The 22,678-nt window shown below is 52.8% G+C and overlaps 1 protein-coding gene across 1 annotated transcript in view; it reads right to left on the bottom strand.

Annotated features, from left to right (window-relative positions):
- Positions 1–22,409, bottom strand: part of PLXNA4 (plexin A4) — a 412,384-nt gene extending 389,975 nt beyond the window's left edge. Inside the window, exon 1 of the mRNA XM_037049178.1 lies at positions 21,472–22,409. The gene's annotated coding sequence lies outside the window, so the exon portion shown is untranslated. The remainder of the gene's footprint in view (positions 1–21,471) is intronic.
- Positions 22,410–22,678: the final 269 nt, after the last annotated feature.

Genomic DNA, 22,678 nt, shown 5'->3' with positions numbered 1-22,678 from the left:
GCCAGGAGCATGAGGTAAGACCTAGGAGTGGGATGAAGGATGCCAGAACTACACAGTGAGCTGCCATGAGCTTTGGGGGGAAAGAGGGAGCACAGGTCATTGGAGAAAAGCAAGAGGGAGGGTCCATACCACATAATAATGGTGCCCGTGGCTAAGATTCCCTCTTACAACATGGGGCCATGAAAGGTGGATAACGCTGAATCTTCTCAAAATACCTTTCTTTCTAAATCCACCCATCACAATAACATGGCTCCCCAGCAGCTCCCAGCATCCTGTCTGCATCCCACTGATGTCTTCTCTCCAACACAAGGACATCGTCAGTCCCTGTCTGAGGAACCCAACACCTGGGCAACCCCTTTGGGAGCTTATGAACTTTTCTTGCACTTGCTTTTATTTATTGATTTTTTAAAAAAATTTTCAGTGTACAACTCCTTTTTGTTGTCTACCCAGTTTGAATATACCTCTTAGGAAAAGTCTACCTCGACCTGAACTCTGCAGCATGACAAGCGCTCTCTCCTCCACTGTCAGCGTCCTGCAGGCCCTCTCAGCCCTGCCTTGTCCCTGGGCTCGTCTGCAGCTGCACTTGGTTCTCCGAGTCCAGTCCCCCATACTGCTGGGCTGGGAGACACGGACCCTGGGTGCATCCAGATCCCCATCCCAGCTCTGTAACCTCCTTCACACATGTTCTCTTTCTTCCTCTCCTAGCTGGATGGGGAAGTCCCATGGGAAACTGAGAAGCCTAAGGAATAGTGAAGTCTAATGGAAGGAACCTGGGCTTGTTAATGACTGTACAGAGCAAAATCCCTCCACATACTAACCATTCCTGGACTTTGATGTGTGAACCCACTGACATTGGTGGGGGGGTGTTTGTTGCAGAGTTCACCTGCCCTGATTAACATATCACTTGCAGGCAACTCAAGAACAAACAGAAGAAGCCTATGATAGAATAGTACTGTTAACCCATTCACAGACCTTTCATGACAAAAATTCGAGACAGCCCTACACACAAATAGTGTGTGAGCCCTGCCTGTTCCTGCCTCACCAGCCAGTCATCCTCACCCGTCATCCGTCCTGTCCCTGAAAGACTGCACACAGCCTGGCCTCCACCCTCACTCCTTGGTCACCGCTAACCCCCTGTGTGAATATCACTGAAGGAAAATGCAATATGATTCCAGGTGTCACCTTTCAAAGGGTGACTGTCAGTGACAGTGATTTGAGCCCCAGAAAAAAACCCTGTGTCCTTTTAACATCCAAAACTAATCGTCTTCGCACCAGACGTCCGTGTTAAATAAACAGAAATTTCCATTAACCTGCACCTCTGTACATTTATCTTTAAAAAGTGGTGTCACTCTCCTTTAAATGAACATACTAATTAGTGTATTAATAAATAGCTGAATGGAATCAATGAGACATGTAATCAAGGTCTGCCCAGGAGTCAGGCCAGGTTGCAGGGGGCGGAGGGAAGGAGAGGGAAAGAATCCTATTAGCAGGTTTGCTAAGGAGGGACCTGTAAAATCAATGCCCCACACGCAACTGAGATGCAGCCAGAGTTGACAGTGTACTAGGGCTAAGTGCTTGCCCCGCCTCCCTCCCTTTGACAGGAAAGCTCCTGGTGAGAGTTAATGTGACTAGCAGGAAGGACCTTAATTGGGGCTGGAAAGGCCATTCAGAGATCACCTCCAGATCACAGCTGCAGAGTCACCCAGAACCTCGGTGCCGGGACCGACTCCTAGACCTTTATTTACAATGCTGAAAAATCACCAGTGAGGAGGGGTGGTCAGGGTCCTCAGCAAACACTTGCCCTAAACAAGAAGCCACGGTGAGGGTTGTTGGTTTGAGGCTCTTTGTGAGTCTCCCTCCCCCTCCGAAATCCTGCTCCGTGAAGAGGAGGGGAAGGAACCGCTGCTGCAGGAGTCCAGGCCCTTCGAGGCCCAAGGGCTGGAGCTCTAGGGGCCTTGGGGATGGAACCCGCTGGCCCTACTCCTTTACCAGCCCCCCCACTTCCTGTAGCACACCTCATAGCAGGAAGGCTCTGGAAAGTGAGAAGAGGAAGTTCTTTCCCAGGTCTGAGGTTTCCAGCTGAAGTGGTGATCTGATTACCTGCAAATCCCCCAGCCCCCACCTCCCCTCCCTCCCCCACTGCTGTTGAAGTTCAGGTCCGCCTGGACAGGCCAGTTGCACTTCCTCTATCCGGAGGCATGGCCCTTTGAGCCCCAAAACTCTGCACTAAAGTGTCACCGTTTTGTACGAAAGCAATGAGGTGCCTGAGCCCCTGGTCCAACACCAGCTAAGTGATGCTAGCTGAAGTGGAAGTTTGCAGTAAAATGAAAGAGACTGAAACAGAAAGAAAGAAATCTTGTCTTGGCTCCAGCACAGCCCACAACAAACTCCTTGGGATGGTCCAGCCCCAGAGAGTAAGGTCCAGCCAGGGGATTGGCCTATGAGACCTGGATGGAATGTGGGGCTGCGGTTCTGGGGTGCTGTGGGGCACCGTGCCATGAAAACAAAAAAAAACGAGGTTCTTCCTGACCCTGGTTCCTGAAGAACCCAGTCTCTCCGGGGGCACCTCGCAAGGCCCTGCTACTCTGAATACCCATCTCTGGTCCCTACAAGCTCACCCCGATGACCTCGAGGCAGAGTCCGCATCCCGGGTCTGTTTCTGCCAGTCCCAGCTGTGGCCTGTGACCCACCCGGCCTGAGGTCAGGGTTTCCTGGAATGACTGAGAAGACAGATTAAAGGAAGTGTGGGGACATGGGGGAGGCTCTCTCGGCTGCCCTTGAGCTATTTTCCACATTATTACTAATGGTGTTCTTTGACCTTGGAGGCTTATAACACCTCTGCAAGATCCTCCATGTTCCCCCAGACACCCCCCCCCCACCCCACCAGACCCATCAGAAAAGCCAAAGAATTAGAGCCCTCTGCTCAGGGGCAGAGCTTCCTGACAGGTCCATCAAATGAAATGCAGACGGAGGGGCCAGAAAACACCGTCCCCAGACCCAGTCTGAAACCCAAAGAGCTGCTGGTCAGGGACCTCCCTGTCAGGTTTGAGAGGTTCTAGAAAAGTCAGTGCGCCAATCACCATCGTGACTGGAGGAGCTCGGCATGCTCTGACAAGCAGGGTGCCTGAGGGCAAAGGATCCTGACTGGCTGGAGTCCAGGGCTAGCTGGACTCGCACAGTGAAAACCCCACAGGCCCTTCCTATCTCTCCGGGAAACCGGGCCCTGGAACTGAAGACAGCTAAGATAGGCTGCTTCCATAATACCTCCTGGTGGATGCAGGTGAGCATCCCCAGGTATGTCAAGGCCATGTGCACTGGACCCATCCCTTTGAGCTCGAATGGACCCCATCAGCTTTACGACTTTGTCGCAGGCAGACACTAGCAGATGCCCCATCCTGCAATGCCTGACCTAATTATCAGGTGGGCCCCAGGCAACACTTACTCACTAATGGGTAGTCACTGCCTGGAGTTAAAGCCAAGAGTCTCTCACTTGCTTCCCTGTAAACCAAATCAGGAGTCCTGGGTGGTAAACCCGAGAAAACCGGCAACCATCGCCACCGCCTGGCAAGAAAAATACATCCTCTAAGTCTAAGACATCAGCGGAGGCTTTATCCAAATATACAATTTTAAATTTTTTTAAAAGACATCTTATAGGGAGGATGGAACTGGCTGCCCACCCCCCTTCTCTTCCCATTTGCTTGTGGAACCCCAAGGCCGTAGGCCCACTGAAGCCTCGTGTTACAAACAGAGTGACTATTTCTAAACCAAGAAAACGGAAGCGCTTTAATCCAACACAGAGTGGCAAGAAGAAGAATGAACAAGTTTTAGGTCTCTGGAGAACAGGCAACAACTTCTAACAATATTATACCTCTGTTTACTGAGCATTTGCTATGTGCCAACTTAGGTGTATTCCGTCACTCAATTGTCACAACGGTCCTGTCATGTATTATTTTACCTTTTTAATAATAAAGAACCTGAACATCAGAGAGGGTGTGGAACATGCCCGATGTCACACAGCTAAGGAGCCAGAGTTTGATGCCGTCTATAATTTACTTTAAAATACTTCATCTTCAACAGGGTGGCATAGTGTGTGTAAGTTAGTTTTAAATCTACACGCAAGAATGAGCAGGCGACATCTGACGTGCTGCTGTGAAGACGTATGCTCTGGGGTTGGTGAGTTGGCTTTTAAAAAGACCAGCAGCAGAGTTCACCCTGAGTATTTCAACTACGCCATCTCAATCAGCACTATTGGTTTTATCAAAGAGCGTAAGAGGTGTTAGAAAGAAGTTTTCAATGGGACATTAAGTTGTGGCAAAGACCGATGACTGGTTAGAAATACTGTCCGGGCATCTCTGCCCCAGGGGCACAAGAATCTGGCAAATCCAAAGCCCTCTGTGGCTCCGTTCTCGGCCTAGGGCTCCCATTAAGTCTGCGTTTCCGATCTCAGAAGATTTTGTCCTCTGATTCCCCTGGAAGGGGAGCTGAAACCTGCCACCAAATATTTGTTATATCTGCTTTGTGCGAATCTTCTTTCAAACACATTTTTCAGTCACTGTTGCAGAATGTTAATATCCTCCTCCAAGTTCATAGGCTGAAATCCTAACCCCCTGTAATGGTATTAGGTGCGGCCTTCGGAAGGCAATTAGGTCGTGAGGGTGGAGCCCCGCTGAATGGGATTAGTGTCCTCACAAGGAGAAAAAGAGACTTGATTCCTCTCTCTCTTCCTCTGTCTCCCCACCCGCCCTTCTTACTCGCCTCTTTTCCCTCCCATGTGGGGATACAGCGAGAAGATGGCCATCTGTAAACCAGGAAAAAACCCTTCAACGAGAGCTCAACCATGCTGGCACCCTGATCTCAAACTCCCGGTCTCCAGAACTAGAAGAAATAAATGTTTGCTGTTCAGGCCACCTGTCTATGGTGTTCTGTGATAGCAGCCTAAACTGACTAAGACAGTCACTCAGTGAGTGCTTCCCACACTTTCTCACTTGCCAGCACACACGGAAAATGGTATTTTTACCCCCTACCACTGGGGCCTGAGCAGGCTGGCATGGGGGATCTGTCCGCCACATGCCCCACGAGTACACCCTGGGGATTGAAGGGACTCGCGAGCTCCACAAATCAGCAAAGCCTTCGGCGGGCACCAGTAAGGACAGAAGACAGGGTCTGCACTGAGCTTCAAGAACAGGCAGTGTGTCTGCCCCCTAATAATAAAGCTTGGTAGAATCAAATCTGACACGTGCTTTTTTTGGGAGAGGTTTAGAGGAATCAACTCTCACCTGCCTGGGATCGTTGGAAACTGAGCCCCCCGCTGATCTGATCATTGGGAATGGCCAGGTCGGTCTGCGTCCAAAGTCGGTGCGGGGTTCTCAGTGCTTCACTGCTGCTGGGCCCCAGAAAGTTCAATCAACAGTTATTTGTCCAACCTACAAGGGAAGCTCTCCAGGAAAGGCCACGCCAGAGCGTTCTGTCCTTGGTGCGTTGCAGGTTCGTGTTTCTATCCGTAATCTGAATGCAGACCGAGAGTCACACTTACCAAATTTGAAGATGACAAATTCTAAGATGTGTGAAGGTCAAAGGAGATACTCTGAGGGACGTCACGTGGTACTGCTGGAAGGCCTTTGCTATAGGTGATAATGACACGTAGTTCAGAACTATCTGAGCAGGTGGGAACAGGGTCCACACTGGACCCCAGAGTGAAATTCGATATGAGAAACATAAGTTCAAAATTTAGGCTTCCAAAAAAAAAATAGTCATGGACCAAGTACCAGAGGGCAAAACTTCAAGTGAAATAAAATACGTACCAAATGAGGGTGGGAGGAGTTCAGAGACTCAGCAGCTGGGGTGAGGCCGCCCCTAGCGTTTAGGGGAGCCCGTGACCAACGACCTGTAGAATTCAACCCACAAGATGAATTCTGACACTGGGCAGTGCCACCCCCACCTCCTGAAGACTCTGGCCTTCTCCACACACAACCCCAAAGTCAGAGGTGTGAGAGCAGCAATGATCTGTCAGTCAAGTGCAAAGTCGTTACAAGAGAACAGGGTCTCCATCACGTGCTACCAAAACTGGGTTGTCCCCACCCCCTGCAAAGACATCCAGCTTGCCAGCCCAGCCCACATGTGAAGCTCAAAGAGACGAGGTGGAAGGAGAGTTGATAAAAACCTGGAATTTAAGATTTTCTTCACAGGAGACAGAAGGAGTAAAGGGAGAGGGGCCACAAAGGCAGCTGACCGACCACCAACGGGCAACCATTTGTGCCTCTGAATAAAAATCTCTTTATGTCCCTGAATTTCACGCTGCTGCTATTTTTATTTGTTTCGCCTTTGTGAAACCTCAGAACCTTCTGGCCAAAGACAACTGAAAGCCAGCCAAGATTAAGGGAAAGGAAGTAACAGCAGTCCCTACGTGCCTCACAGACAACGTGGTAAAGCTGAGTCAAGACGGAGACTCGACATTCAGTCCATTGCTGTCCTAGCGTTCCTCTTTTTAAGCTCAGAAAAGCAAGTTAAAGGGAGAGAGAGAGAAAATGAAATGAAACCACCCTAATGTTGGTTCCTGAGGGAACTCTAAGTGTGTATACAACTGTTGCCTGCTTTCAAGGAGCTTGCAATTAAGTGGGAATACGAGATGTAAATGCTAAAACACAAGTCAATAAAGTGTCCATTACAAATAAAGTCTTGGCAGCCTGAAGTTGCAGGGGGTCTCTCGGTATCCTACCACCTTCACACAAAAATACCTGGGCCTGGCTAACACCTGGAATACGGACAAGGCCACTTGCAAAATTTGTTAGCTGGTAAGATTTTTTTCAGGCCTGAAGACTTTTAAAATTTGAATGCGTCTTTCCCCCCTCCCCCTAAGCAACAGGTGCCGGGGAAATGTCGTTTGACATTTTTAGAAGTTACCGGTCTCTATCTGGCCATGTGATATTCCTCGAGCTCTTTACTGGAGCCCTCTGGGACCCTCCAAACATGGCATCATCAAATTAAAGCAAGGGAACGGTTACAACGCAAATCCTGGGTGCCAAGGAAATACCATTGCACTCAATAATGGCAACCGTACACATAAATACAGCTTTTTAAAGACATGTGATTAGCTTGCTTTTAAGTGTTTGTCAGGAAGCATTCGGTCTGGCTACAGTCTTGTCCTGGAGGAAGGAATGAAGGAGACTGGAAGGAGCATAGTGCCTTCTTCATGCAATCAGGCCTGGGTTTAGCAGGGCTTGCTCTTTCCCACCACCCAGCCCGGGCCATCGACAGCCAAGATTTCCTGTCTGATCCAACACCAGGCACGCCGTCAGCGCCTGGAGCGCGTGCACCTGTCTTGGATCTTCTCATCTGAGCATAAAGCCGCAATCTCCTTTGAGGACATCTGATAACCTGCAGGTCCCAGATGTCTTAACAGGGCAGGGGGATAGAAAAGCAGAAGCAATGGGGATTCTCTACCGTTGTCCCAGCCGCTGAGGCAGCCTTTGAGAGGACCCAGCTCACCAATCCCTGAGCTCCCCACCCTTAGGGGAGAGAGCCGTGGCTGCTGGCAGCACCCAGGGCTGGGTGGGCTACTCTATTTCGGTCCTGAACAGTTTCCTGTGGTTAGATTACTTCCTTTTCTAGAACCCTGGCCCTGCCCTCTGCCCCCCCCCCACTAAGGAAACAAGTTGCCACCAGATAAACTGTGAAAAACTGCTGACCTCCCTGAGACTGACAGAGTAGCTGCATAAGTACATTAGGGGCTGAGGGTAGTTGATAAAATGCATGAGACCTAGGTACAGAGGCATGAGCAGGGAAGAACAGAAACCCCATCATCTCTGTGGGGCTCTTGAAAGGTTACAGCTCAAAAATACCTACCCTGCCCCTGACCCCTCCCCACAAGACAGCCCACAGTACAAGCCATTTTCATGAGCAGCTCTGAGATACCCAGGAGCAATCCCAAGAAGAGAGGAGAGCCATTGCTTCTTTTGGAATTGCACTGCCATTTTGCAGCTAACAACACTCTCTAAGGCTGAATCCTCAGAATCCCCTCATCCTAGAGGGTCTGGTCTACACCGTGCCCAAGCCAGCTGGACACCCGGCACTGTCTGAGGACACAGCCCGGCGATCTTCCACAGCAGCGCCTGGGAGTCCAGGGTCAACGCAGTCTGGGTAAACGTGAAGGAGTGGAGCATTTTTCTCCCCATACTCTGCTCAAACCAAAGGGCCTGTTTCCTGCAGTTTCCACAGTATAGACACACTCCCAGAGCTCAGAGTGCCTACAAGTTCTGCCATCAGCCACTCCTACAGTTCCGGCTGTTGGTAGGGGCTGGTAAGTCACAAAGCTTCCCTGCAGAACGTAGAGCACTTGCCGATACTATGTTAACTCATTTGTTTCTGCCTATTAGGAAATTCGACGAAGCACTGTTTGAACACCTACCAGGTACCAGACTGCTGGTATTTTAAGGCAAATACCTTCACCATAAATGTGTGAGGCGAAGGTAGGACAACAGAGAGTGGAATCTGGAACCTGGAGAAGGACCGTCCCACCCAATGGCATTCAAATAATACAAATGTCTCTCCAGTACTCTTTGGATGAGGCGAAGCACGTCCAGTGGCCAGATCCGACCTGCAGGCCTTGATTGTACGAGCTGGTTCCTACACCCTGAACAAACAAGACATTATCTCTCAAGGGCAAGGTCAAAGCTTTAATGATCTCATGGCGATGGAGCTCATTTCACCACACCCTGCTGCTCTGAGTGTGTGCCCATTGAAAGTGGGGTGCACGTGCCAGGGAAGGGAACAGGCTAACACCCAGAGCAAAGCCTGGTGGCTCTCCACCGCTGAATTCCAAACCTGCATTGATTCCTTCGTCTCTCTCCATAATCGTCTGTGTTCAACTCAACTTCCCACTGGAAAATAGTGAGGATGTCCTAAGGCAAGGTGAAAGCCTGGATATTTTCAGAACAATCTCCAGCAAACTGTTTAAGATAGTACCTTTAATTCAAAATATGAACCACTTGGAAAATGAAAAAAAAAATCTGTAGGTAGATCTTGTCGCTTCTTTACTAAGCTTCTGCCAGATCCCAACATGAACCCGTAAGTTTACAAATGGGAGCAGAGGTAAATGGCATAGTGAGTACTGAGATGAAGCCCCCAGGAACACAAGAGCTACGTATCTGCCGGCCTCCTGGTCGCTCTCCCTGGAAATCCCATACGCGCCCAAATTCACCATGTCCAGAAAAGAACACGCATTCTCTCACCACCCCCACTCAACCCAGTCTTGGTCCAGAAATCTGTAACTCAGCCAACGGTGTCACCTTCTACCAGGTGTCCAGCTCGGGGAGCTCCCCTCAGTGCCCGTCTCCACTGCCATAGTCACCATCTGTCAGCGGTAACTCCGAGGCTACAAGTGGGCGCCCTTTCCCTCCTCAGCCACCGCCTCTGGTCAGCTCCCTCCCCCCTCTGCCTGCATTAACACTCCAGCTCCACCTGGCTCTTTCTCCGTGTGGCCCCCATAGTGATCTCTCTGCCGTGGGCCTCTGGTCTCCTTAATTCTCTTACTTAGAATTCCCCCAGGCCTGCCACATACGGCCCTGCCAGGGACACTTACCCCAGGTCCCGGCCCAGCCACTACCTGTGTTTGCTTCTCGCCCCACCTCCCCCCTCTGCCTTGAACCACTGCCAGCAGGCCCAGGGCTGCGTGCCCCCAGCTCTGCATGCCCCGTCCCTCCACCCAGCACCCCTTCCTCTTGTGTCCACAAAGCCAGCCCACTGACCCTCACACCGGCTCCACGTAAGCCAGGCGGGGCCCTCCCTGTGTATCCCCAGGGTGCCCCACGCACGCCCAGGTCTGACTGCTCACCACTCTGCGTTTCGACCGTCTGGTTTCACATGTCCTGTGGCCACACCAAGCCGCAGCTCCCCGGCGGCAGGAATGAGGTCCTTCAGCTCCCCACAACCCAACTCTCGCAGTGTCTAGCACATAGTAGGCAGCTAATAAATACCGACTAAATTGACTAATTGATTGATCCATTGATTAGTTGATTAAAACTTCCAGCGCATTGCATCTACCTCCTGTGACTCCATGTGGATGAAGAGAAGGGGAAAATGGGCCGTTTTCCTCAGCAGCGGTCCCGCCTTTAACCTACTACTGCTGCTACCCCAGCCCAGGCCGCCGGACCCCTGCACAACCGTCCTCTCCCACAGTCCCCTGCTGTCCCCCTGTGCCCTCCTGTCTGACCCTGTGCAAGCTGCTTTCACTGCTTAGGGCTCTGTGCCACGCCAGCAGGAGCTGGTGGAGGTGGCTGGTTAGAGGCCTGAGCTCCGGCTCCATTCTCTCTTTCTTGCTTTTCTCTAACCTCCTGGGTAAAGGCAGTCTTTCTCCTGAGGCTCGCCTGGCCCCTTACCAGGCAGGCCACATTCATCCTCACCTCCTGGGCTTCAGGTCCAGAACAGCAAGGGCTTGTTCTGGTTTTAAAGAAAGAAAAACCAAGGCCTGTCCCAGAGAGGGAACAGGCTGAAGGATATTCAGCAGACCGAGCTAGGATTAGAAGCTGGGTCTCCCTATTCCCTGACCAGCAAATAATACTTCTTCAATTGCTCTGAAAATGAAAACCTCGGGATTATTTTGCAGGAGGGAAAAAAATAGGCCTTGAGAAGCTGCAGCCACACTTCCCACAAGCTCCATTCAGAGGGCACTGTAACTTACATAAATGATTTCCTATTACACCACAATTGTCACTGCAACATGACAGTCTTGCAGCCTCTTTCAAGTGTTTTCTTTGTTGTTTTTCTGAACAGATCTCCCAGAAAGAAGAATCAAACAGGGTCCAAGCTGGAAAACAAACCGCACAACACCCGCGGACCCAAATGCCCCTTCCGTGAGGCTCCCCTGAGAAGAGCCAAAGAAAAGGCCGTGAATGGTGCCCCCTGGGCCTGAGCCCTCTCTCACCTGCCCCGCTCCCAGAGCTCTGCTGTGTCCCTGCAAATAGGGTTCCTTTTTAAAAAAAAAAGGAAAAGAAAGCCAACGGTTTATGAAGAAGAAATGAAGTGGCAATTTCCCAGCATGACTAGGAATCAATACAAGCTGTTGTCAGGGTTTTCCTTTCAAAGGGCGACTGCTACACGCCTCCAAAGTCGAGAGTGACGGAGCTCCAGTGCTCGGCTCAAACGGCTCCATCGTAGCAAGATATTTTTCTTTTTTTTTTTTAAAGATTTTATTTATTTATTTATCTTTAGAGGGGAAGGAGAGAGGGAGAGAAACATCAATGTATGGTTGCCTTTCATGCATCCCCTGCTGGGAACTGGCCTGCAGGGAACCGGCCTGCAACCCAGGCATGTGCCCTGACTGGGAATCGAACCGCGATCCTCTGGTTCACAGGCCTGTGATCAACCCACTGAGCTACACCAGCCAGGGTAAGATATTTTTAATTTAAAGTCCACCACCGTTGGGTTCGAACTCAGCTGGGACTTGATTTACTGCTAATTCATTTCTACGATTCCTATAATTCTAAACTCAGTCACCAAGCAGTTTAATGTTGATAGAATCACCAGTGCAATGCTTTATGAATGGGCACCAGGGGAATTTTGTTAGTAAGTGTGCGTTAGCAACTGTTACTCACTTTGGAAAGGAGCGGAGTGCTTGGGCAAAGCATGGCCAAGGCCCTGTGATTGGATATGTGGCTTGGGTCTATTACCAGTCAGCATTCCAGGTGACCCAAACCCAAGTACCATGAGGGCGATGCCCCACCCCCACCCAAACTCTCACACACACACACATCATTGCCTAGGTAAGAGGAATACTGGTTGGTGGAATGCTTCCCATGGGAAATTCCTGGCTTCGCTCTCTGAATCACTAACCAGTGGTGGGTAACCATGGATTTACAGTCTAATTAGAACCCTTCAGCCTGTCTAGGGCAGCAAGGTTCCCTTCCCGAGAGAAAAGTCGTTTCAATCATCCCAAAATGTAGGGAGCTGTGACTTAATAACTCAACCTTCTTTGTTAATTCAAAACACGCACCCTTGCCGGTTCTATTCAAGTCTCTCATTCTGCAAGTGTAGCTAAAATGTATATATACCAAGAAGGCGAATGTCATTACTCACATATTTTGCAAACAGCCACCTTGATCTATTACGTGCCACCGAAAAGTGCTACTTTTTGGAAACCTCCACAAACCTGTCAAAGCTGCAATCACACTCCTTAAAATGATCCCTTTAGAAAATATATGCACGGCTGAAGGCACCAGAGTTGTGAAAGTCTCCTAATAATTCACAGCCATTTCCGAAGACTCTCAAAAGCGAACGAATGGGATGAGAGGAAGCCAGCTGCTCAGGTCTCGAGTCTCATTTAAACAGCACAGCACACTCATTCTGCTTTTCCCCCTCCAAACTAAACTCAAACCTGAAAGCTCTGAGTTGTAGGCATGCATCTGCCCAAACGCTTTCTGTCGACCACCTGTGCCAGGTTTACATACACCCACACAAAGGGATCCCATGAAGTAGGCTGAAAAATGGGTGGCTAAGAATAAACAGCAGTGTCTGTGAAGGGCTCCTAAGCCTCAGCGTTGGGGGTTTCTAAGACTTATGTGGCCATGGAATGTCTTTTCCATGGAGAGACTAGGCTTCGAATTCTCCGAGAAACATAGTTTGGTCATCCCTCTCCATCTACCAGCATCTAAACCCATAGCGAGTTTTATGTTCATCTAAACCCATAGCGAGGAAACAATTCCATGTGCACCAATGCACAGCCTTCCACCTGCACCCAGGACCCTGCGTGATTGACAGGCTCAACCCACCCTCCTCTGAACCCTCTGAAGTAGCCACCTGCGTTGATGTGGTTCTAACCCCACCTGGCTGGAGAGCAGACGCCCACCGTAGTGGTGGGTTCACACACCCCTGCTTTTGTCCTTAAAGGCCATTCGTCTCCACCTTCTCCTACTCCATCCATTCTTCCTATTTACTCAGCAAATATTTATTGATTGTATCCAGTGTGACAGACCCTGGGTTAGGCACCGAGTAGATATGTGAGAAGAAATGGTCCCTCTCGTCTGCAGAAGGAAAGAAATCACTTCAATGCTATTGTCATCATCACTATTACTGGCAGCGGCTTCTCTACCATTATTTAAAAGTATAAATTAAGTTGCTGATTACACATGAGACTGCTTCAGGCAGGGGCTGGTCCTGACCCTCAGGGAGCCGGAAATCTGTGGCAGACACGCCAACGCAGACACATGTCTGGAAGTCAGTGAGTTGCTCACATCAATCAGCAGTTAACGGCAAGTGCATTTAGGAGAGGAAGACGGGGTCAGCGTCTAATGGCGAAGAGAGCGCGGAAAGGGGTCACCAGCACAGTACAGCCATCTGTCCTTCGCCCCGCCTGACCCTGGAGTGGCTTCGGAGCGCAAGAGTTGTTCAAAAATAAGGAAGGAAGAGAAAATTACTTGTGGAACATATTCTATGCAGAAGTGTCCTCTGCTGCTCTCTATTTCAACGCTTCTAATACTTTTTGAAACGAGGAGAGAGGCAGAAGCCGTCTGCACCTGGCCTTTCAGCAGCCACGAGCAGGAGTGTCTGAGATACGCATTCACACACTACCGTGTGGAAGGCAGTCCTTTGGTTTATAAGCCCTAAAAGTTAGGGAAGCCCCTGGAAACCTGAGTGGAACCCATTCTTAACATGGTTTCTATTCGAGCGCTCCTTCGGGTAAGCCATGGTGTGGTTGGCTATTGCAGCCAAAGAGCCAGGAACTTCGGGGGCTGAATGCATTACTGGAGAAGCCAGCCCCGGTTGGCTACCTGATTCTGCTGTGAAGAACCACGCGTGGAATCCTTATGTGGAACCCATTATCCCAGGCCCCCAATCTGTGTGCCCGCCCAGATCTGCCTGGCTCCCCCTGACATGCCGCCGCCATGCCCAGCCATTGCCCGCTTCCTCCCAGAGTCACCCCAGGGACACCTCCCACTATTCCTCTTGTCCTGAAGTTCTTGAGTCCTCTCTTCCTTCGGGGCAGAGACTGGATCCCGCAGGTGTGGCACCAGCGGGCCTGCAGTGAGGAAATGGCCCAGCCCACGGGCCCGACCCCAGAGGCTCTAGTCTGATGTAGTATCACGACCCCAAAGTGAGGGGGAGGCCCCACCTCCTGCGGTGAATGGAACCCCAAGAGCTGTGGCGAACTGCAAAGACATACGACCAACAGGGCTGGCGGTGCCTGTCCTCCAGGCTCTGCTGAGACCGTGTCCCCAGCCGGTTTATCCAGATGCAGCCCGAGCAACTGAGCCACAGCTGTGTTTCCTCGGGAAGACGTGGCTAATGTGGGGGTGTGTTCTTTGCTTCTCTCCCTTCCCTGCCTCCCCCCCTTTTACCTTCACTCTTGCTGCCCTGGGATTCCACCCTCAACCAAGTGCTACCATATCAGCCTTTGCCCAGGCTCTGCTTTCTAGGGAGGCCAGGCCAAGGCCGGGGAGAGACAGGCTGAGGGTGGAGGGCTCCAGCTCCCCCATAGCTTTGACCAGACAGTCCTTCCTGCAGCTGTTCTGTGCATTAGAATTGCACACAAAATTCCTTTTGAATAGAGAATTCTACCTGCCTACATATTTAAACAGATTTTAAATCACTGGTCTGGACTAACATGCCCCCTCCCCCCGCCACCACCATGCTGATTGTGTCAATGGCAATCCTGACACACCAGGTGACTTGTCCCAAGAGCCCTTCGCTGGGAAGTGACAGCTTCTCCCACGACGCCAGTGCTTCCTAACCAGGGGCACAGACCAGAAGTGTCTAGGAACCTGAGGAGACGTGCACCTGTCTGGACCTCACTCCTGTCTGAGAACCTCCTGCTGCCTTGGAAGGATAAGAGGCAAATGCTCAGCCGAGAGTCGCCCTTGTCTACCCAGCAGCCAGAATTCTCCCTAATATCTACATGATCGCCAGAACCCAGGACTCCAGGTGTATAAAATCCATGCCCTTATTCACAGCCAGGAGCAGACAAATGAGAGTGCTGGTCTCAGTCCAGCATTTTTCAGTGGAGCCCCAGGCCACTGAGTGGGATACCTACTTCATGTGGCTTCACAACCCACGTGAGTGTGTTCAAAGGCTCCGCACAGCTCGTTGGCTTTGCCTTACACTCAGGGTAAACCTACTTGGCCATGGAAACTTTGTGTGCGTGCGTGTAACAGCTACTCACTCCCACGGAATACGCTTTGAGAAATTCTGCTCTATTTTAGGTTCACCTTCCGGAAGCAGGTCTGCAATGGGAAGGCAAAAAAGGACGTCCAGGCAGGTGTGCACTGCCTCAGATTCCTAGATGATTCTGGTGTGCTCCCCTTGTTCAAAACTACCCCTGCAAGGTCGGCCAACATCGGTGGTTCGATCACACACCCTGCTGGCTGCTGTCCTGACGCGCCCTCTCCCTGGGACTATTCCCTTCATAAGGGGAAGAACAACTGGCCAACCTTGCTTTGCTTACTTTCCCTCCTCTTGACCTCTGGGCCAAAGCCAAGGAGCAGTTTGCGTGCCCTCTAGTCCTCTAGTCCCACAGTACCAAGAGGGAAATCCAGTTGGGCTGCAACACGTGCAATGAGTGTGCCGGACGTGAAACAGATCTTGGGCGAAGACCAGGAGAGCCTTTGACCAGCTCGGGTTTTCTGCTCCTACAGTCCCAGGGACCACCTCCTCGACTGCTCATGAAAGCACTCTTGCCCGTAGGACCTCAGGAATTGATTCAGCTAGTCTTCGCCCAGTCCATCGACTGTGGAGGCGATATCCTCTTAGCTAGTGATCTGTTTTGTGTTGGAGTGACAACATCCCCAAATCCAATTTGCTGTTGCGAATCCTGGTTCACCGAGAAGGCACCATGGAGAGGGAGGGCAGGGGAACCAAGCTTAGCCCGCCCAGTGGGAATACCTAGGATCTCACACACACCTGTTGCAGTAAGTCCGGGCGGGGTTTACCCCGCAGTGTTAGCCACTGTTGCTGCACCAGAGGGCAGCTGATGAAATTCCGAGCATACCCCTTCTTGCCACCTCAAGTTTGGCAGAAACTTCTCCTTCAATGTAAAGGGGAAGACAAATGAGTAAGTTATCAAATAAAAGTTTGTCTATGGGAGGAAAAACACCCACATGAAGATCACTGAGGCTGCTCCCTAAAATGTGCAGGCCAGAGAGACTGAGTCAGGCAGACAGGGCCTGGCTTTGAGATGGGATAGCACCCAACCAGGCCCACGGCCCCACCAGGGCCTCACACCCACATCTCCCAGAATCCCAAGCTAACTCCTAACAAAGTCGCACTCAGACTAAGTGCTGCAGGATGGCCTTCCCCACGTACAGCCCATGGGCACCAACTTCCAATGAACCCTCTGCTCCAAATACTGTATGGACCACGCACCCAGTGTGGTATGACATCCACAGTACAGATTCCTTCCTGCCTCTGGCTTTCCAAACCTGGAACCCGAATGAATGGGTAAATGAGCCTAACTGAGTGCCTGCAGTGCGCACCCTTCCCCGAGAGTGAACAGTCCAGCCCGCCGTGTAGCATCCGCCATAGTTCCTAAACCACCCAAGTGAAAATAAACAATCCTCACTTTACAGGGGATTTGAAGGATTAAATGAAAGAGTGTTGTTTCCAGAACACCAGAAAATTCTGAGTCGTCACTCGGGAGAACTAGAATGCTACCAGCGTGAGACTCAGAGCCTCAGAGAACGGACAGTGGAGATCAGGCCTGCAGGCAATCACTCCTCCCTAGTTTTTCTCGGGAGGAAATAGGAGGCGTGTTTTTTTGCCAAGGGAGGCAAGAGTTACCCTCAGAAACTGAGCACTCTGCTAGAATGATCCATTCAATTTCGAAACCCAGCAACAGTGAAGATAAGACTCAGCCCTTGGATGAACTGGGAAATGGATGTTTAAATAAGACATAGATTCACCTGCCCTGACCAGCATGGCTCAGTTGGTTGAGTGCCATCCTGCAAAGCAAAAGGTTGCTGGTTCGATTCCCGGGAAGGGCACACACCTGGGTTGTGGGCTAATCCCTGGTTGCGGCGTGTGTGAGAGGCAACCAACCAATGTTTCTCTCACGATCAATGTTTCTCTCCCTCCTTTCCCCTCTAAATGAATAAATAAATACAATAAAATAAAAAGAAATAGATTCACCTGGGGTCACCAAGGTAGTCCAGAGCAGAAACCAGTTATTCCGAACTTCCCTGGGCACACTCTCCTAAGCCTCCCATGGGGCTAAGAACACGCTGCGCACTGATGTTCTACAGAGAGGAGCAGCACAGTGATAAATAGGGAGGGAGGTCAGTGTGTTTGCTGAAGGCTGAGATTTGGCTCCATCACCCACCAGTTGTGGAATCTTGGACAAAGTCCTTACCCTCGTGTATCTTTATTTCCTAGTGGAGGAACCGCCCCTCTGAATAGCTATGAGGAAGAAAAGGGCCAACCTGTGCAAAGGACTTAAATGATGCCTCCTCTGAACAGGCGCTCCATAAATATCAGCTACCACCATCATCATCACCGTCAGTATTCTTCTCCGTTCTGCTACTTTCATAAGGACAAACCCTAAGGCCCACAAAGCCTCTTCCCGGGAGAGCCTGATGCCACAGGATCACAGGACAGGGGTCAGGAGCTCCCACAGTCTCACCGCAGGGACTGAGGAAGCTTTTCCTCCAAGCTGCTTCAGACCAAGCAGGGACCCAGCCTCCCCTCCTGCAAGCAGGCCTCTGCTGGGGGAATTAGGACCCCCCTGCCTGCCTGCCTGCACTTTTAAGCCCCATCTCTTAGCACTTTGCAGCAGAGACCCCTTCAGTGTCCCTGCTGACTCCACCTTCCCGCCGCAACCGGACGCTACAGCCTGGGCAGTTTGGCTGGGAGGAAGAAGAGTTAAGCCCGACCAGGCAGGAATTGGGATAGGAAGCGGCGGGGCTCGCAGCTTCGGGAGAGGTAGGTGGTGTCCGCAGGCAGGGCTCTGCACGCACCAGGCATTGCTCCGCGGAGCCTGGGGGGCAATTATCCTCATCACGTGCGTCTCCCAAACAGCCGTTTGATTTATTAGCGCGACGTCTTTTTCAAACGCCATTCTTAAATATAAATAACATTTAATCATCCAGCTGTCGTTAAATTCATGTTATATTGATTTCTCGGAGTGCCACAGATTTGAGGGCGAATGGGCTGGCGGATGTGCACACAAAGCCAAGCGGTGGATTAGCAAGCGATAGGGAGGGGGAAGGAAGGGGGGGTGTCAAAGAAGGGGCGGGAGCCCTGATCAACCGCCCCAGGGTCCGAACCAGTGTCACCTGCGGTAGCCCTGGACACAAATAAGGAGAGGAGAGGAGAGTCTAAGAATTAATGACACAGCTGTTGCTCGGGCGAATCACAGCTTGAATCATGGGAGGCTGTCTGTATCGCTGCCGCCTACCACCGCCCCTCACAGAGCTACTCCAACAGGTCTCCGAGGTGGCGGTATCCACCTAGTGCCTTCCCTGGGTGAGGATGGGGAGAAGCCGCTAAGAAATGCCTCCTAGCTGCCTAGGAGGAGAGAAATAGGCTGCAATTGCTTTGCCTCAAAGCCTAGTGATAACTAGGAGCTAAGAACAGTTAATCACCCCGCCCCCTTAGCTCTCTCTCCACTCCAGGACGGCTGCCTCCCTAGAAAGCCCCGCCGAATTCCCAGCAGCCCTCGTTGTGATTGGAAAGACCAGGAGGCCAAGGGTAGGCAGAACCTGCCACGCAGATTTCCCTGTCTGCAGGGAGCGGCAGGCAGTGGGGAAGTGTCCTCGGAGAAGGAGAAAGGAAGCAAGCTGGCAGCCTCCGATTCTTCCGGAAATGTCTGTAGAGGGTCGGTGGGCATCCAGGATGAAGTCCTGGGAGGGCAGAGGCCGGCCTGGAGCAAGTACCGGATGGAGCAAGGAGGAACAGTGCACGAAAGACCCATGCACGTGCCCACAGAACAGCTGCCTGAAGCACAGCTCAGCGGGAGCAAGGGTCTGCCCAAAGGAACCTTTCGAGCTGGGGGATTTCTAGGGCACCTGCTTTCCGAGTGAGAAGACCCCAGAGAACTTCAAAGGAAGGCCCCAGAGGAGTGGTGGGCAGGGACAGTGACTATGTGACAGGCTGCAGGGCTGGGCTGGAGAGCCAGGGAAAAAACTGGATGATGCATACTCAGCTTCACACAGATGTTAATTAATGCCTGCTTTGTCCTAGAAACCAAATCGGTACCTCAGACTAAGTGCGGAAAGTGTGGGAATTTTTTGAACCCGTGTTTAAAAATCTTTAGCTTATAACCAGCATGACGACTGCTGGCTTCGCATTAAAATGACGGATCCTGAGGCTGCAAACACATGAGAAAGGAAGGAGACTGGAGAGGGCAGCAGAGAAAGGCAGACATGCGGAAGAGGCACAGGCATTTCGGGAAGCTCTGTACCCCCTCTTCCTGCCCCTTCAAGGTCCCGTGAGGGAATGTTTACCTGGGAACCACCCCCTGCGGCTGGAGTCCACTATTTCCGCTGAAAACCATGTGCTGCTCCACACATCTGCAGGGCCTCCCTGCCCACGCTCTCAAGGGCCATGTGCGTGCGAGGATGTCCCAGGCCCTCCACGGCCGGGAAGACAGAGGTGGGTCCCATGGCCACACACGGCTGCAGGGGCTGACAGCAGACAGCCAGGCTCTTGAGGACAACGGTGCATATATATCTGGGTGTGTGTGGATGTACACCCACCATTCTTAAAAAGAAAATAATGCTCCTTCCCCCTCCTCGGTCCTCCCCATTGTGACAGCGTTGCTTTATTCCATCTACCCTTTTCAATCAATCAAAGGGCAGCTCGCACAGCAGCACACAGGCCGGAATACAATCTCCCCCCCGGGGCGTCTGCTTTTCTCCTCCCCGGCCTAGCGAGAGACCTTTGCAGAAGCTAGAAAAAGTTTGAAAATAGCAGAGACAGGGGTGTGGTGAGATCCCTTCATCTCAGCACCCATCTCTGGCATTTCCAGAATCAACCACATCCTGTGCCCAGCACCAAGGCCCCCTCATTCCACGGGATGTCGATTCCTTCCCCCTAATGTTCTGGAAGACTCTTGCCTCAGTATATTCCCCACTAGTGGGCTTGTAGGACCCTCGGAACATACGATCTTGTGCAGCAGAACAAGCTTATTCCATTTCTTTCCGGCCTGACCAATGAGGTACCCCAATAAGTGGCAGCTACGGAACTATGGGACCTTGCTGTATTTATGTTTGACTCTAAAATATTTTATTTGAATATCACTTTCTTCTTCCTACAACAACTGAGCCTGAATGAACTGCTCTTTGACCCCCAAATGAAAACTGCAAAAGCCCTTTTTCAAGCCCCAACCACCTCCACAAAAAAAAAGTTTGAAAATAAACAGCCCGTGATACTGCAGCCAGGAAGAAAAGGTAAGGAAAAGCTTCCAGGAAATAGGACCTTGAACCACAGGCTCCTGGAGAGCGCTTCTCCACTGCCAGGAGCAGCCTGGCTCTGGGGGATGCCTTGCCTCTTCCTAGGGTGGGCACTGCTGAGGTGGGCACGAGAGAGGGGCTCCTCCCCTTTTCTCCCTCCACTACACCTTCGTGGATCCTCACTTCCAGATCTTTTCCTCAGACACACACCTCGGAAGGCATGTGACAGGTGTGTTAGCCAGAGGCATAGCTGATACTTTCCAGCACTATACAGAGCAAGGGTAGGGAGATGAAAGGGAGACAGACCCAAGTCCTGTGTCCTTAAGCCCTGGCGCCTCGGTGTTGCCCAGAGACTAAAGATGTGAGCAGGTCATACCTTTCATGGAATATGTGGCCCCCGACACCCTCCCTTCATCAGCAGCACACACCCCCCTAAGCGATGCTTCAGCCCGAAAACCTGCGCATTCCCGGGAAGCAGTGCCACGCTTCAGAAAAGCGACTGTGCTGCCTCTTACTGGGGAAACGCAGTCTGTCTCACATGCACCGCCCTACGGAACTGCAGCCCCCTCCGCCTGGGTGGCGTCCTCCGGGCGCGCTGGGCCGCTACGCTCTTCCAACCTGAGTATCTGTCGGTCTGGAGACCGTTCAAACCCCAAGGTGTTCAAAGGCCGCGGAACACAGATTACACTGGGAGGGTCCCCAAGACCTCCCATGACTTCTTTCGTTTTGAAAACCAGCTAGGGATGCAAGAGGCTGAGAAATGAAAAAAAAAAAAAAATCACTCCCTCAGCCTGCCGGAGTGGGAGGGAGAGGCAGGCACACACAGAATCCCGGCCTCAAAGTCCGGGAGGAGAGAAGTCTGCGTCTGGGAGCGTCAGAGGATGCACACAGGAAACACCTGCCCTGGCCGCGCAACACCTACGCGGGTGTCCAGGTGCGTTGTGGGCAGGTGCCTGTGCGCGGTGTGTGCCCGTGTGTATTTGTGTGTGTGTGTGCGCGCGGGAGCGTGCAGCGGGCTGGCTCCAGGGAAGCCCGGGACTCCGGGACGGAGCCGGGTATCTCCGCCGCTGTGCCCCCGCCGCCCGCCGGGCCGGCTCCTTACCTGAAAACGCCGCTTCTGCCTCCTTCAGCGGGAGCGCCGCATTGACACTGCAGATGGTGCCGGTGCCGCTGCCTCTCGCCCTCTTCCGAACGTGTGCGTGTGCGCGCGTGTGGCTGCCTCCTCCAGCCCCAGCCCCGAACGCAAATACTCCACCGAGGCACAGGGAACCCGGGAGGACGCGAGGAAAACGGAGGGCGAAATCAGAGCCTGCGGGGCTTGACAGCTCCTCTTGCAGCGTCCAAGGTGGGCGGAATGTCCGACAAAAAGGTCGGAAATTGTGGATCGATTTCAAGCACCCTTTTCTTCCACCCAATCCTGGAGCCTGAGCAGCAGTACCGGCTCTGGGGGGCTGCGGTGGCGACTCGGGGCTGCCCCCCTTCGTCCCCACCCCCGAGGGCCGAATGTCCTTGATGCCAAGCGGGCACGGCGGCGTCACTCCGCGCCGCCCATGCTCGCCGGGTCGGGCCGCTGCCCGGGCGCGGCAAGTGCGCAGGGGACCCGCCGGGGAGCGCTCTCGGAGCCTCTGCGCGCCTCCCTGGGCAGCGGCGGCCGCCCCCCGGCAGCCCACGGCCGCGCCGCTGCTGCCCCCGCCCCCGCCGGGGGATTGGCCGGGCAGTGCCGAGGGGCCGGGGCTAGGGGGCCGCGGGAGCCGCCGGCTGCTCCCCGGGGAGGCGCGGGGCTGCAGTGGTGGCGGCAGTGGCGGCTGACGCTGCGGCGGCGGAGAGCGTGGCCGCGGACCGAGCCGGGCCTCCTGGGCGCGCCCCCGGCCCCCCGGGCGGGCTGCTCGCAAAGTTTGCAGGGGGCAGGGAGCGGGGCCGCCGCTGGCTCGGCCGCCGCCGGGGCTCTTGGGCTGCCTGCTGCCGCCGAGGCTCGCTGCTGCTGTGCATTGAAGCCCGGCCAAGCGCTGCAAAAACTCCAGCTGCCTGGCGCTCTCTGGGTCCTCCTCTCCTCCCTCCCGCCCTCCCTGCTTCCCTGCCTCCCTCCCTCGCCTCGCCTCCTCCCCTCCCCGCAGCCCGCCGCCGCTCCCTCTCTGGCTCGCTCTGGCTGGCTGGGAGCTCGCGGCTGACAACTAGACGGACCGAGAGCGGCCGGCAGAGGGGGCAGGGGGCGACTCCCCGGCACTCTGCGCTTGCCGCCGGCCGCCGCCCGGCCGGCCAGCGCTCCCTAACACAGGCGTTTGCGGATACCGGTCTTGTCCTTTCGGGCC

This window comes from Sturnira hondurensis, unplaced genomic scaffold (assembly GCF_014824575.4).
Source record: "Sturnira hondurensis isolate 20B ecotype Veracruz unplaced genomic scaffold, ASM1482457v3 Scaffold0006437, whole genome shotgun sequence".
NCBI classification, from domain to species: Eukaryota; Metazoa; Chordata; class Mammalia; order Chiroptera; family Phyllostomidae; genus Sturnira; species Sturnira hondurensis.
This window is presented reverse-complemented; position numbering and strand designations above follow the sequence as displayed.